General features: G+C 36.6%; 1 protein-coding gene across 1 annotated transcript in view; it reads left to right on the top strand.

Moving 5' to 3' along the window:
- SLC16A10 (solute carrier family 16 member 10) overlaps positions 1–15,725 on the top strand; it is a 147,802-nt gene that overhangs the window by 101,763 nt on the left and 30,314 nt on the right. The gene's annotated exons all lie outside the window — the stretch shown is intronic.

Genomic DNA, 15,725 nt, shown 5'->3' on the forward strand with positions numbered 1-15,725 from the left:
TTCTGGGTCCCTTTTCCCCTGTATTGGTGCCATTCATGATTAGTCATTCCACGGAAACCTAAAATTAAAAGATTTTACCTCATTAAAATAGTATTATGGGGGCAGCTAGGTGGCACGGTGGATAAAGCACTGGCTCTGGATTCAGGAGGACCTGAGTTCAGACCCTGCCTCAGACACTTGACATTTACTAGCTGTGTGACCCTGGACAAGTTACTTAACCCTCATTGCCCCCCACCCCAAAAAACAACAACAGTATTACTACTAGGAAGGAAAATTGGCTATTAAACAATCAAGCTGTATACAAATCCTAAAATTACAGAATCACAGGATGTTAATGCTAGAAGAAATCCTTACAGATAATCTAATCTAACCCTCACATCCTAAAATGTGGAAATTTAGGCCCTGAATGAGGGAGTGACTTGTTTAATTAAACAATTATGCCCTGCCTGTAATTAGCCACTGAGTCTTAGGATGTTGAATAAAAATAAAATCTTAACAAATTGATAATGATTTAATATAGTCCTTTAAACCAGCTAAACCTTCCCTTTTTGGGGGTGTGGTGGGGGGAGGAGGGCAATCATGGTTAAATGACTTTCCCAGGGTCACACAGCTAGTAAGTGTCAAGTGTCTGAGGCCGGATTTGAACTCAGGTCCTCCTGAATCCAGGGCCAGTGCTTTATCTACTGCACCACCTAACTGTCTTTAAACCTTCTTTTCTTGCTTTTCACAATTAGTATTATAAATAATATTTTTAAAATTCCCATTGTCAGCAGACAAGGGTGGTACAAGGGTGGTACATTTTCCTACTGCCTTCTATTTTTTCTGGAGGCATATCTTGAGGATATTTTCATTCCCATGAAAAAGTTGGTCAGACTTAAGCAAGTATACTTTTCTAGCTATACTACTGAAGGAAGGCATCTCTAGTAATGGAAAGACAATCTAATTTTGTTTTAAAAAATAGCAACATGTGCAAGTTGATTTAACAAATACTAATAAATTGTTCCTTGTGTTCTAGAATGTTGTATGATGCATGGAATCCCATGGGTGGGAAATGAGATAATATATTAATGCATTTGGAAACTTTGAATTGTTATATAAATGTCTGTTGATATTATTGAACCGGTAAAGGACCTAATATGATAGTAGACTATATAAATATAATTAGAATAGTTTAACTTATTTTTACAATTTAAATCAACATTGTGGAAATAGGCAACAACCTATTAAGTATAATGAACTCCACAGCAGTATTGGATCATTTTCTTATAGTGAAATTTTAGTCTGTGATGTTTCTTGGCATTTATGGTTTTGGGTAAAAGCCAACCCTTCAGAAACTGTTTACTTTATCCTAAGATTATTTCCTCCTTGTTCTAATGCCAACAGTGTGGATGGTTGTAATTAGGTAGAAAGTGATGCCTATGTTTGGGGCCATATGATTCAAATAGCTGGGCTCCATAAGCATGGATAATTGAGTATAGTGGGCTGAGCCCTGGACTATAGCTTAAGAGATATATCCTGGGGCAGCTAGGTGGCGCAGTGGATAGAGCACCAGCCCTGGAGTCAGGACGACCTGAGTTCAAATCTGGCCTCAGACACTTGACACTTACTAGCTGTGTGACCCTGGGAAAGTCACTTAACCCTCATTGCCCTGCAAAAAACCAAGCAAAAGAAAGAGATATATCCTAGCTCTGTCACTAACAGTAGTGCAACCTTAGATAAGTCACTTAACTTCTCTTTCCCTCAATTTCCTCATCTGCAAAATGAAAAGGTTGAAGCTAAAGTTTAGCTCAAAATTTCATGCTAATTTAATGTGTGACTGTAATAATCATATCAGTAATTAATTGAATTGAAGGAATACCATTGTTCAAAGTTATCACCTTGGGAGACCATCTACTTATTTCAGAAGTACTACCACTGCATAAAACATTTTTGGAATCACCATTTTGGAATTAGCTAAAGGGTCACTTTACGAAAACACAAGAAAACAGTATATTATAACCTGCTTTTAAAGAAATTATAAGGGGCAGCTAGGTGGTGCAGTAGATAAAGCACTGGCCTTGGATTCAGGAGGACCTGAGTTCAAATCCAGCCTCAGACACTTTACACTTACTAGCTGTGTGACCCTGGGCAAGTCACTTAACCCCAATTGCCTAAAAAAAAAAAACTCTATAAAGAAGAAATTATAAACAAGTTTTTAAAAAATATAATCATTGATTATGAGAGTTGTTTCAGATGTTTTTGACTGCTTCTAAAAAATTAAATCTGTGTTCAAAGAGAGAACATTTGTACTCCTGAAGGAGGTGCTTCAGCGTCTGAAGGCAACTGCAAAAAAAAAAAAAATCAAACTATAGTAACATCTTTGGAATAAATGTTTAGCTTCTCTAGGAGATGATTCTGAAGGACAACACTGCATTCATTTGGAGATGTTTTAGTAAAAATATGCATATGTATACATACATATGTATATACATATACACACACATATATTTTTGAATCAGTTACATTATATAAATTCACACCTCAACATGTAATTATGCCTTTTCTATTAAAAAATGACATTAAAATTTTTTAAAGTATCAGTTGCTAATTATTAAAAATAAAGTCACATGCAAGTAAAACAAAACTTCCACCTGGTACTTTTCTGACAAATTTTCCACTATTAACAGTATATTTCACTAGAAGATATGGGGTTTAGTCATGCTTTGCCAGTAACCAGCTACACTGTTTTGGGTAAGCCACCGAACAGGGCCTCAATGACTTCATCTATGAATAGGGATTTGGATGAAATGATCTCTACGGTCTCTTCCATTTCTGATATTTTTTGCATCTAAAGATAATCTCGGTTCTATCTCCAAGGACCATAGATTTAGAGGAGGAAAGAATACCAGAGGTGATGTAGTCTAACCCCTGTCATTTTACAAATGAGGAAACTGGGGCCTAACAACATGAAATACCTTGCTCTAGGTCACATAGTAAGTAACAAGAGATTGGTCCATGAGTCCAAATCTAGCATTCTGTTCACAATTGCACCTGAACCTTTTCTTAGAAATTTTTTAGGGACATACAGATGTTACAAGTCTGGCTCGACCACATTAGAACTTCAGAGTAGTTTACTGCAAGAAATCCGCTGAGGCAACATTCTCGACCATATTTAATCTTTTTGCTATATTAGCTGGTACTCTGCTCTTACACAAGCTACCTTCTCAAGTGCAAAGTCCCATGTGTTCTGATCTTCCTACCTTTACTCATTATGGTAAACTCGGGAGAACAATCATAGCTCCCAGATCTGTGCAAAAAATCCCTAAATGATCTCTTCCCAACTCTTATCTAAACCCCAGATTTCTGAGCTTTTAAGCCAGACCCTAGTACAAAATCTTAATTTACAGCCTGTGTTCAAGATTAGCCATTAACCTTCCTAGCAAGATCTTAGCATGTTTCCAAGTTACTTCTATTTTTTTTTAAAGAAGTTAGGTCCTGTTTGCGAATAGATTCCAAAAAGAAAGATATAGCAGCTGGATACATTTTATAAAGAATTTATTGCTAGAAATTGTACTCTATGCTTCAAAAAGGGATAAAACAGCCAGTGCTCAATCTCTGTGTAATGAATGAACAAGTTTGTGAAAAGAATGTTCAGAACTCAGTATGGTTAGAAGAAAGTAGGGAGAGGTCATGTACATGGTATTTGTGCTTTTTTTGCAGTCTTTGACCTGTTTGTGTTTTGTGTTGATTCCTTTTGCTGTAGAATGTTATAGTATCTGTGGAGTCCCATTCCATTTTAGAGGGGAAATGAGGTGTTTTGAATTATATAATTAGGTTGTTATTGTTTTTCACTAGCAAAATATCTGATATAATAGTAAATACTCTAAAAATAACAGCATAGAGATTTTGCTTATTTTTTCCAACTAAAATCAACATTTTTCATTGTATGACTTGTGGAGTTTTCTAGCATGGTTGTATTTGAAATGGGGACAGGAGTGAAGATGGAAGCTGCTTTCAAGGTAAAATTCTCCCCAGCTGAGCTTTCAAACTCTTTATCCTTATCTCACTTGCAATGCACATAACAAGCAGACCTTTTCTTTTGAGGCAGGGATCAGAAAGGATGTCTTGGACAGGACTACTTTCTTGAAATCTAACTAACACAATCAATAAAGCACATTAATACTCAAACTCCAGTTATAATATATTAATAACCTTCTTCAAACCCATCTTTTATGTTTCAGTGTGCTATTAATCCTGTACTTATAGTAGCATCTCATTTATCTGGTGCTTATGATGGTGGCTTATCAGGCAATTCCAACTATCTAGAATACCACTGAGAAGTAAGCAAAAGTGATGCCAATAGCTTCATATACTTTAATCACAGGAAAGGCCTACAGATTCCAATGAGAGCCTTTTAGTGTACACATGGTTCTAATAAGGTTGATTTTTAACCCTACTACAGATTAGATATACCATATTTAGAAAGTAAGAAATATTGTTGAAGGAAGCAAACATGCTGAGCATAGCAAGGAGTGACATTCCCTAGTGACAGATAAATGAGGTGTTAATATATTATTAAAGTAAAATGAGGAGGCAAGATGGTAAAGTAGAAAAGATTCAGCCAAGTTCTTCTAACATTCCCCTCCAAACAACTTTAAAATAATACCTCAAATCAAATTCTGGAGTGTCAGAGCCTGCAGAAGGTCAGAGTGAGACATTCTTCCAGCTCAAGACAACATAGGAAGTTGGAGAGATCTGTGACTTGGAGGAAGAGGCTGACTCAGAGCTCACCTGAATTAAACACCAGTGGTGGGACTAAGTGTCAGCGAGAAGCAGCAGCAGCAGCTTCAGGAGGTCTCAAACCTGAGACAGTGAGGGGATCTGACAATTAATCAGAGATTACAGGGTACCCCTGTGCTAGCACGGGATGAAAGACCAAATACTATTTGGCAACTCCATTGTATGTACCCAATTCTGGGTCGAAGTTTAAGAGTGGAGAGGTAAACTTTGGTTAAGAGGGAGTGGAAGCGGGGCAGCTAGGTGGTGCAGTGGATAGAGCACTGGCCTTGGAGTCAGGAGTACCTGAGTTCAAATCCGGCCTCAGACACTTGACACGTTGTAGCTGTGTGACCCTGGGCAAGTCACTTAACCCCAGTTGCCTCAAAAAACAAAACAAACAAAACAAAACAAAAACAAGAGGGAGTGGAAGCCCTGAGAAGCAGTATCCTTTCTGGCCCCAAGGAATCAGGGACCCTGAAGAACAGTATCCTTTCTGTTCCTGAGAGAGGAGGGGCCCTTCCTAGGTAACGATCAGATTGCAGACCAAGAGAGCAGTGACCACACCTCTGCCCAGATCACACCATGTGGAAAGCACCTAAAACTTCCAAACCAACAGAACTAACTCTGAAAACAGCAATGCAAAAAAGTCTGAAGCTAGAGACAGAGCCCCTCTCTACCTATTCCAGGAACAGAACTCAATATTAACATAAAATTCCAAATCAAGAAATAGGGTAGAAAAATAAGCAAACAACAGCAAAAAGAACCTGATCATGAAAAACTACTATGGTGACAGGGAGGATCAAGGTACAAACTTAGAAGAAAACAATGAAGTGAAACCAGCTACAAGCAAAACATCAAAGGAAAAAAATGTAAAGTGGACATAAACCCAACAAGAATTACTGTAAGCATTAAAAAATTATTTTCAAAGTGGTGTAGTGGATAGAATGCTGGCCCTAGAGTCACAAGTTTAAAAGCTGTATGACTCTGGGCAAGTCACTTAACCCTAATTGCCTCACTAAAAAAAAAAAGAAAGAAAGAAAGAAAAGAAAATTCCAAATGGGGTCATGAAGAGTTAGACATGATTGAAATGACTCAACAGCAACAGAGGAAAAATTAGGGAAAGAAAGGAAGAAAAATTATGAAACAATTAACAGCTTGGCAAAAAAGGCACAAAAAATACTTAAGTAAATAACACCTTAAAAGACAGAATTGAGGGGGGGCAGCTAGGTGGCGCAGTGGATAAAGCACCAGCCCTGGATTCAGGAGTACCTGAGTTCAAATCCGGCCTCAGACACAAGACACTAGCTGTGTGACCCTGGGCAAGTCACTTAACCCCCCTTGCCCCACCAAAAACAAAACGAAACAAAAAAGAAATAAAAAAACCAACCAAACAAAAAAGACAGAATTGACCTACTGGAAAATGAGACACAAAAAGCTCACTGAAGAAAATAATTCTTTAAAAATTAGAATTGGGCAAGTGGAAGCTAATGATACCTTAAGATATCAGAAAACAATAAAACAAAGTCAAAAGAATGAAAAAAATAAAAGAATGTGAAATATCTTATTGGAAAAAAACAACTAATCTGGAAAATAAATCAAGGAGAGATAATTTAAGAATTGTTGGATAACCTGAAATCCATGATCAAAAAAGAGCCTAGACATCATAAATAAATAACAAAGAAGTCAAGGAGATAAAAAGAATCATAGAAAAGTTAGATATGATAGGCCTCTGGAGAAAACTAAATGGGAAGAGAAAGGAGTATACCTTTCTATCAGTTGTACATGGCACCTTTGCAAAAATTTACCATGTATTAGGGCATACATAAAACCATCATATACAAAGGCAGAAAAGCAGGAATATAAATGCATCCTTTTCAGACCATAATGCAATAAAATTACACTTAATAAAGGGCTGTGGAAGCATAGTTTAAAAGCTGGAAAGTAAACAATCTAATCCTAAAGAATGAATGGGTCAAAGAATCAATCATAGAAACAATCAATAATTTCATTTTAGAGAATGACAATGAGAAAACATTCCAATATTTATGGGATACAGCCAAAAAAATAAGGGAAAATTTTATATATTGAAATGCATGCATCAATAAAAAAGAGAAGGAGCAGATCAATGGTTTGAGCATACAACTAAGAAAACCCAGCAAAACAAATTTAAAAATCCCCAATTAAACACCAAAATGGAAATCCTGAAAAATCAAAGGAGAGATTAATAACATTGAAAGTAAGACTATAATAAACGAATAAATAAAACTAGGAGTAGTTTTTATGAAAACTCCCAATAAAATAGATAAAACATTGGTTGATGTGCTTTTTTTAAAAAAGAAAAACAAATTACTATTATCAGAAATGAAAAGGATGGCTCCCACCACCAATGAAGATGAAATTAAAGCAATTATTAGGAGTTATTTTACTCAATTATATGCCAGTAAAACTGACAATCTAAGTGAAATGGGTGAATATTTACAAAAAAGTAAAATGCTCAGATTAACAGAAGATGAAATAGAATACTTAAAAGCCCTACCTTAGAAAAAAAATACTGAACAAGTCATAATTGAGCTCCCCAAGGGGAAAAAACCCAACCTTTGTCAGATGGATTCTACCAAACTTTAAGGAACAGTTAATTCCAATATTATAAAAACTATTTGGAAAAAATAGGTAAAGGAGTCCTACCAAATTCCTTTTGTGACACAAATACAGTTTTGATACCTAAACCAGAGAGAGCAAAACAGAGGGGAAAAAAAAACACCCTGTAAACCTAATGAGTATTGATGGAAAACAATTTTTAAAATGTTAGCAAGGAGATTACAATAATATATAACAAGGATAATGCATTATAAACAGGTTGGAGTTATACCAGGAATGGAGGGCTGGTTCAGTATTAGGAAAATTATCACTTTAATTTGACCATATCAGTAACAAAAACAACAAAAATCATCTGATTATATCAATAGGTAAGAAAAAGCTTTTGACAAAATGCAACACCCATTCCTATTAAAAACATGAGAAAGCATAGGAATCAATGGAGTTGTTTTTTTTTTTTTTCAGGGTAATGAGGGTTGACTTGCCCAGGGTCACACAGCTATTAAGTGTCAAGTGTCTGAGGCCAGATTTGAACTTAGGTCCTCCTGAATCCTGGGCCAGTGCTTTATCCACTGTGCCACCTAGATGCCCCTGGAGTCTTTCTTAAAATAATAAGTAGTAGCTATCTATAACCAAGAGTAAGGATTATCTGTAATGAGGATATACTTGAAGCTTCCCCAATAATATTAGAAGTGAAGCAAGGTTGGGGTAGCTAGGTGGCGCAATGGATAAAGCACCAGCCCTGGATTCAGGAGAACCTGAATTCAAATCCAGCCTCAGACACTTGGCCCTTAACTAGTTGTGTGACCCTGAGCAAGTCACTTAACCCTCATTGCCCCACCAAAAAAAAAAAGAAGAAGAAGAAGAAGTGAAGCAAGGATGTCTTTTTGAATCACCACTGTTATTCAATTTTGTATTAGGAATGCCAGATATATCAATAAGACAAGAAAAAGAAATAGAAGGAATAAAGATAGGCCATAAGGGAAAAAAAATACCACAATTTGCAGATGATACGATGGTATACTCAGAAAACCCTAGAGAATCAACTAAAAAACTAGTTGAAACAACAACTTCAGTAAAGTTGCAGGATATAAAATAAGCCCACATAAATTATCATCATTTCTAAATTCTGCCAACAAAACCCAGCAGGAAGAGATAGAAAGAGAAATTCCATTAAAAAAAAACTGCAGACTATATAAAATACTTGGGAATCTACCTGCCAAGACAAACCAAGGGATTATATGAACACAATTACAAAACACTTTTCACACAAATAGAGATCTAAACAATTGGAGAAATACTATATGCTCATGTATAGGCTGAGCTAAGATAATTAAAATGACAACTCTACCTAAGTTAATTTACTTATTTAGTACTATACCTATCAAAGTGCCAAAGGATTATTTTATAGAACTAGAAAAAAACAGTAATAAAATTCATGTAGAAGAATAAAAGGTTAAAGATATCAAAGGAATCAATAAAAATATTAAGGAATATGGCCTAGCAGTTCCAGATTTCAAACTATGTTACAAAGCAGTAATCATCAAAACAATCTGGTACTGACTAAGAAATAGAGTAGTGGGTCAGTGAAAAAGATTAGGTCCATATTGCACAGTGGCAAAATTGAATAACAGTGGTGATTCTAAAATAGACATGGTAATATAGTGTTTGATACTTTAAGAACTCAACATTTGACAGCAATTGCTGAAAAATTGGAAAGCATTTTGGCAAAAACTAGATATAGACCAACATCTCACACCATATACAAAAATAAGGACAAAATGGATAAATGATTTAGACATAAAGGGAGATATTCTAAATAAATTAGTGGCCAAGGAGAAATGTACCTGTCAGATCTATAGATAAGGGAAGAGTTTAAGACCAAATGAGGTAGAAGATATTATGGGAAGTAAAATAGGTAATTTTGATTACATGAAATTAAAAAGCTTTTGCACAAACAAAACCAATGCAGCCAGAATTAAAAGGAAAAAGAGGAACTGGTCTGTGTGGGAGGATTTTTGCAACAAGTTTCTCTGATAAAGGCCTCATTTCTCAAATACTAGGGGAAGTGAGCCAAATAAGAGCTATCCCCAAGTTGATAAATGGTCAAAAGATATGAACAGGAATTTTTCAAAAGAAGAAATCAAAGCACTCAATAGTCACATTAAAAATGTTCTAAATAGCTACTGATTAGAATAAAACAACTCTAAGATAGTACTTCACACCTATCAGACTGGATAACAGACAGAAAAGGAAACTGACAAATGCTGATGGGGATATGGCAAAATCAGGATACTGATACATTGTTGGTGGAGTTGTAGACTAGTCCATTCTGGAGAACAATGTGGAACTATACCCAGAAGGGTATAAAACTGCATGCCCTTTGACCCAGTGATACCACTACTAGGTCTGCATCCCAGTGAGAACAAAGGAAAGGAAAAAGGACCAATTAGTACAAAAAATATTTAAAGCATCATTTTTTTAAATTGTAGAAGAGAATTGGAAATTAAGGGGATACCCATCAATTGGGGAATGGCCAATCAAGTTGTGCTATATAATTGTGATGGAAGAATACTATTGTTCTTTTCAAAATGAAAGGAATTATATTTTAAAGTAGAAATGAAATATTTAGCAAAGATAGTAGAATTAGTCAAGACCATTTAGTCCAATGCCTATCCCAGAAACATGAATCCTTTCTATAATATCTCCAGAAATTAATTAGTCATCAAGCCCTTGCTGAAAGATCTTCTGCCTCCTCCCTCCCCCAGTAGCCCTTTCCATTTTTGGATGGTTCTAATATTTTTCAGTCTTAATAGTATTTTTTCCAGCTACATGTAAAGATAGTTTTCAACATTTGTTTTTTATGAGATTTTGAGTTCCAATTTTTTTCCTCCCTCCCTTTACTCCCCTCTCTCCAAGATGGCAAGCAATCTGATATAGGTTATATATGTACAATCACATCAAACGTATTTCCACAATAGTCATGTCACGTAAGAAGAATCAGAACAAAAGGAAAAAACCTTGGAAAAGAAAAACAAGAAAAGCAAAAATATTATGGTTCAATCTGCATTCAGATTCCACAGTTCTTTTTCTGGATGAGGAGAGCATTTTTCATCATGAGTCCTTTGGAATTGTCTTGGATCATTGTATCACTGAGAAAAGTCAAGTCTATCATAGTAGATCATCATACAATGTTGCTGTTACTGTGCAGTGTTGTCCTGGTTCTGCTTATTTCACTCAGCATCAGTCCACTTAAGTCCTTCCAGGTTTTTCTGAAATCTGCCTGCTCATTTCTTATAGCACAATAGTATTCCATTGCATTCATATATCACAACTTGTTCAGCTATTCCCCAATTTATGGGTATCCCTTCAATTTCCAATTCTTTGTCACCACAAAATGAGCAGCTAGAAATATTTTTGTACATGTGGGTCCTTTTCCCTTTTTATTTTTAATCTCTTTGGGATATAGACCCAGCAGTGGTATTGCTGGATCAAAGGGTATGCATAGTCCCATAGCCCTTTGGGCATAGTTGATGGAAAACTATTGTGCTGTAAGAAATGATGAGGGGGATGGTTTCAGAAAAACCTGGGAAGACTTTTATGAACTCAAGAAAAATGAAGTGAGTGTAACCAGGAGAACATTGTACACAATAACACAATATTGTTAAGGATGATCAACTGGAATAGACTTAGCTTCTCTGATCAAGACATTGATGCAAGATAATTCCAAAGGACCCATGATGAAAAATTCTATCCAATTCCAGAGAGAACTTAGGAACTCTGAATGAAGATTGAAGCATACTTTTTTAAACTTTTTATTTTATTTTTGTTTGTTTTCTTTTGTAACATGGCTAATTTGGAAATATGTCTGGCATGGCCTCACATATATAAGTGAATATAAGGGGAAGAGGCAGGGAGTGAGAGCAAGAATTTAGAACTCAAAATTTTTAGAAATAATTGCTAAAACTTTTATATGTAATTGGGAAATATTTAACAAAATAAATAAAAATATATATTTTTAAAATTATGAGGTCCCTGCAGGCAGAAATTGTCTATTACTTCTTTTTCTTTCTCTGTCTCTTTTTTTTGGGGGGGGGGTTTAGGGCAATGAGGGTTAAGTGACTTGCCCAGGGGTCACACAGCTAGTAAGTGTCAAGTGTCTGAGGCCAAATTTGAACTCAGGTCCTCCTGAATCCAAGGCCAGTGCTTTTTCCACTGTGCCACCTGGCTGCCCCCTCTCTTTGTTTATATATTATCAAGAATGATGATGAAAGCATTTTCTGTTCTTGTTCATTCTGATAATTCAAATTTGATGGAATGCCATCTTCTTAGAGGTCATCTAGACCACTCTCCCTCATTTTATATATTAAGAAACTGAGGCCCAGAGAAATGAAATGAAGTGACTTGCCATAGTAAGGGGTCAAAATCAGACCTGAAAGATTCTACATTGAGTAATCATTCCATTGTCCTATACTGCTTTCCTGGTTAACCCAGACTGATGCCCTTCAGAAGAAGGATTACTTCTTTACATATTATACTTTAAACAGTGTGTGTTGGTGGGGTGGGGTGGGGATGGTGGCAGAGTGGGTGTTTGTTCCTCAATTTATTTCAACAAACAATTATTGAATGTTTACTACATGTAAAAGCACCATGCATATAAAAAAAATTAAATCCCTCTTGTTAAAGAGCTTATATTCTACTGAGGGGAAGAAGGGAACACCCAGACTACTTATTTGAATAAATACAAAATTCTTAGAAAATAACACTATCATTTTGTTCAATGTGAGCTATCAGGAAAGGTCTCATGAGGGACATGGTACTTGAATTGTGTCTTAAGGGAAGACAGATGCTAAGAGGTAAAGGTGAGGAAGGATCAAATTCCAAGAGGTACAAGAGGAAGATGTGGGTAACCACCTTCAAAATGACCTTCCATTTTCTACTCAAATACTCTGGAACAACTAACAGGCCAGTTTTCAGAATATATGAATGGGGATTACATGAAATTAGACGAGGAAAATAGGTGGAAATCAGGTTTTGGAATTGTTATGTTTTACACCAAAGGCAATAGGGAACCACTAAAAACTTTCAGGTTGGGAGAGGGGAATGGGACATGATCCTGTGTTTCCGGAATATCACTTTGACACCTATATGGAGGATGAAGTGGAGAAAGGAAATACTAGAATTAGAAATACCAAATAGAAGGTAGTTGTAGACTCTCTTCTAGGTGATAGAAGATGAAACTCTGCAGAAGCTGTGTCAGTGGAAAGAAAGGGACTGATAGGAAAGATGTTGTGGAGGTAGGTATTCTAGATAAGACTTGGCAACTGGATATTGTGTGTGAGGAAGGGGGAAGAAGAAACAAAGAAGACTCCAAAGTCTTCTTGCTCTGCCTTTCCTCTCTGTTCTTCCTCCACTCTACCCTGTTGTCCTTATTGAATTTCATCCTGTTTGTAAAAACTTTTTCTTTGCTATTGGTTATTGGCTGTTTATAATTTATCCTTGTCTCCCAGAGTATTAATAACCCTATTTTGGGCAGCTAGATGGCGCAGTGGATAAAGCACCAGCCCTGGATTCAGGAATACTTGAGTTCAAATCCGGCCTCAGTCACTTGACACTTACTAGCTGTGTGACCCTGGGCAAGTCACTTAACCCCCATTGCCCCACAAAAAACAAAAAACAAACAACAAAATAACCCTATTTTATTTTGTGTCATCTGTACATCTGATTACAAACTGAAGAAAGGAACAGAGTAGGGGTTCTTTTTTTTCAGATATTGGTTGGACCTGATACACACTGAGGTTCTACTCTGAAATTCAGTGTTTTGAGAAAATTGGTAAAGAATAGTGGAATGGAAAGCCCTCAGCTGTGGTTCCAGTGGGCAGCCACTCTGTACCCTCACTTTCTGTTTGAATTGGGGTCTTCAAAGCTGAGGCCATGATTGCCCTAGCTTGTTAATGAGAATGCAAGTGGGACATGATCAGAAGCCTCAATAAATTAAAAATAAAATACATCTGTAGCTTCCTCTCTATCTCTGTAGGATATCCTTCTGTAACAGAAGAAAATTGAATTGGTCTATCTTGATTGTGCTTCAGGGAAGCTGTTGAATATTTTTTTTGTGATTGCTAAGTAATCTGGTCTTATTTCCAGGATCATTCTCACATTCCTCATTTTCCTGCAAGATCTCATCAACTCTGAACCTCACACTTCCCTAGTACCCTCTCTTGATTGACGTCAGTTTATTGTGTATATAGTTTTGTACCTAGTTGTCTGTGTTTTGTCTCCCCTGTTAGATTGTGAGCTCAAGAGCAGGAACTGCCTTCTGTCTTTCTTTGTATCCCCAGTACTTAGCATAGTTATCTAGCCCATTGTAGGTGGCTGAAAAAAATTTATTAACTAATTGACTGCATAGGCAGGTGAATGTTCCACAGTTGAGAGTGCTTTAATCTAATAGTCGTTTTACGAATATCATTAAAATAATAATTACATTGAATAGACATGCGAGTGATAAATGCTTGAATATTTGTTGAATTGAAAGTGTTAATAGATTTCTGACTATTTGTTCCATTTTTGTTTGTATGACATGCATCAGTGGGAGAAAGGGGGATGAAAAAAAGAGATGGTCAAGAGATCAAGGTAGCTTAAGTCTCAGGTAGAGCAGCACTTAACTTTCCTGGTACCACTGCCTTCAACTACTTTTCAGGTCCCATTAGTCTGCATTCTAAAGATTCTCAAGTCCCACAAATTCCTTAATTCACACTAGAAAAACCTAAAAAACTTGTTTCCAAATGCCCAGTGCACTGAAGCGCTTCATTTAAACAAACAAGTCTATAGTCTTTGTGAGGGCAACATCTGGTTTCCATTTAAACATAATTTGTTTGGCAATCCATCATGTTCTCTTAAGTTAGGAATTTACCTGTAAAATTGGATCTCCACTGGAAGATACTTTCCAAAGTTTATGAAGTGGAGCAGGTGAAAAATCAACCACTAATAGAGGATAATTATTTTTCAAATAGCAATTTGGCAGTCATGTGCTCCTAGTCACATCAAAGGAACAAATGGCAATTCCTTCTGTTGCCAACACTGAAGAATGTCTATTAAAAACTTAAGAGAATACATACTGTGAGTGCTCCCAGAGGTGGATTAACACACTGAATAGAGTTAGGATCCAAATTCTCAGTAAATTCTCTGAGTAAATAAAATTGCATCCCACATGCCCTGCTTTAGGTATTTAGGGCTTGCCTCGAGCCCTTTCTATCCATGCCCATGTCCTCTGAAATGGTAACTAAATCTATTATTCAGTGGAAATAGTTCAGTCCTGGGCACCAATGGTGTCAGATGCCACAGCTTTCTTGCTCCGGGTTTTACCTTAGATACATTTTGCACAAGAATTATTTAAGATATACTTGAATTCAACTGATTTGTTAATCATCTTGGTAGCACAAACCATGACACAATCAACACACTGAGATAAATAACTTATCTGTGCCTTTGCCACAGGCCCTTCTTTTCTGTACCTGATTTCACTGTGACCACATCCAGTGTGTGCTGTGATGGAAAAAACACCAGACTTGGAATCAGAAAATGCTGATTCAAATCCTAGCTCTGGTACTTACCATGTGACCTTTGGACAAGCCACTTAGCCTTTTAGGACTTCAGTTTCCGAATCTGCACAATGTGGGGTTTGAACTAGATGATCACTAAGGTTGCTTCTATCTCTAATTCTGTGCTTTTGTAATCTTCTGGACATGATTCTCTTCAGATAATGCTTTCCCCTTCTTACCCATCAAGCTGCTAATAAGCAGCTAAGCCATGACACACTTTTTGCTGATTACTTTCTAACTTGCCTTTATCATCTATTGACAGACTAATGACATTGTTCTTTGTGTGCCCTGTGTGACCCTATGTGACTAATGGGCAATTGTAATTTCTTAGAGAATTTATTAACTGCTTACTATGTGGCAGGCCCTATACTAAGTGCCAAAGATACAAATATAATAAGACTATCCTATCTCGAGGAGCTTTAATTCTAAGAAGAAAAAACATAAAAGGGAGCTGGCAAAGGGTGAGAGAAAAGAGGGGTATCATGAGAGCATTGATCTGCTCAGGTTCTAACGTGGACCAGTTTGTTGCTCGTTAGGCAATCTGGTGGCCCTAGGAGCCCATCATACTGATTCCGGACTTAGTGCAGATATCTGATTGGTACAGTTCAGAATTCCTGAGCTCAAGAAATTCCATCATCTCAGCCTCCTTAGTAGCAGGAATTATAGGCATGGTACAACACATCAAGCTGTTCTGGGGGCTTTTAAGCAAAATCTTGGTGACCATTCATTAGGAATAATATAATTCAGGAGGACCCTGAGTTCAAATCTGGC

This window comes from Dromiciops gliroides, chromosome 4 (genome assembly GCF_019393635.1).
Source record: "Dromiciops gliroides isolate mDroGli1 chromosome 4, mDroGli1.pri, whole genome shotgun sequence".
In the NCBI taxonomy this organism is placed as follows: Eukaryota; Metazoa; Chordata; class Mammalia; order Microbiotheria; family Microbiotheriidae; genus Dromiciops; species Dromiciops gliroides.